Source organism: Sinocyclocheilus grahami, unplaced genomic scaffold, assembly GCF_001515645.1.
Source record: "Sinocyclocheilus grahami isolate Dianchi unplaced genomic scaffold, SAMN03320097.WGS_v1.1 scaffold1331.1, whole genome shotgun sequence".
Lineage (NCBI taxonomy): Eukaryota > Metazoa > Chordata > Actinopteri > Cypriniformes > Cyprinidae > Sinocyclocheilus > Sinocyclocheilus grahami.
Genome location: NW_015506510.1, coordinates 219,518 through 220,419, shown reverse-complemented (window position 1 = coordinate 220,419; position 902 = coordinate 219,518). Strand labels below are relative to the sequence as shown.

At 44.6% G+C, this 902-nt stretch overlaps 1 protein-coding gene across 1 annotated transcript in view; it reads left to right on the top strand.

The window, feature by feature from the left end:
• LOC107569305 (transmembrane protein 200A-like) overlaps nucleotides 1-902 on the top strand; it is a 4,940-nt gene continuing 4,038 nt past the window's right edge. Inside the window, exon 1 of the mRNA XM_016255363.1 lies at nucleotides 1-426. The gene's annotated coding sequence lies outside the window, so the exon portion shown is untranslated. The remainder of the gene's footprint in view (nucleotides 427-902) is intronic.

Genomic DNA, 902 nt, shown 5'->3' with positions numbered 1-902 from the left:
TATCCACCAGCATGTATTAATGTATTCTTCAAAGCCCCAAAGAGAGCAATATAGCCTGTTGAGCGTTTGTGTCTGTGTGGAAAGCGCACTGAAGTCTGGTCACTCCATCGAGTCTCGACGAGGGCGGCGCTCTCCTCAACACTTCACCGAGGGGAGAACACGAAACGTGGACGCTGGGGGACGGACGGTGACTACTGATGATGGAGCGACATGTACCTTCTCTCGCTGTCTTTAGAAAGTCCGGTCTTTTAACCCTTCAGTGTCCTCTTCTGGGGAGGAAGAGCTGTCATGGGAGACGCGCGGCACTTCTCGCGCGTCTGGACTGACGGGGAGCCGCGAAACTCCGCAGCGGGAGAAGAACATCACGAACACGCGTGTGCAGCGCGGTAGAACGATGGAACGCGGACGCGATACACTGTAACAAAGGCAAGTATTCGCACTGACTATTGAGGCGCCTTTGATACATTTGTAACCTGTAGCGCCAAAGCGGCAACATCAATACAGAAACTGGCTTGACTTTATTAGAGGTCGATAGATTTCTAATGTTATTGAAGAAGTGTAATCTCAAGTTTGGGCGCATATCGAGAAATGGTGGCTTCAACATGAAGGGCTGTTTCTTTCCAGGTGATATACAGAGAGAGACATAGATTTATTGGAATGAATGAATTTGAGATTGAGCCCACTATTAAGAAAAAAAAATGTTTTGATGTCTTTTATCGTTTTAGCATAAGATGGACAGTCTTTTTAAAGCGTCCTGAAATGTGTCTGAAATTATAATGAATTGCATATCTCATTTGGTGCATTTTTGACATTGCATTATACACAGCATGCACAAAGGAACTGGAGATTGAGCCCTATATTAAAAAAAGTTTTTTTTTTTTTTTTTTTTGTTTTTACAGCCC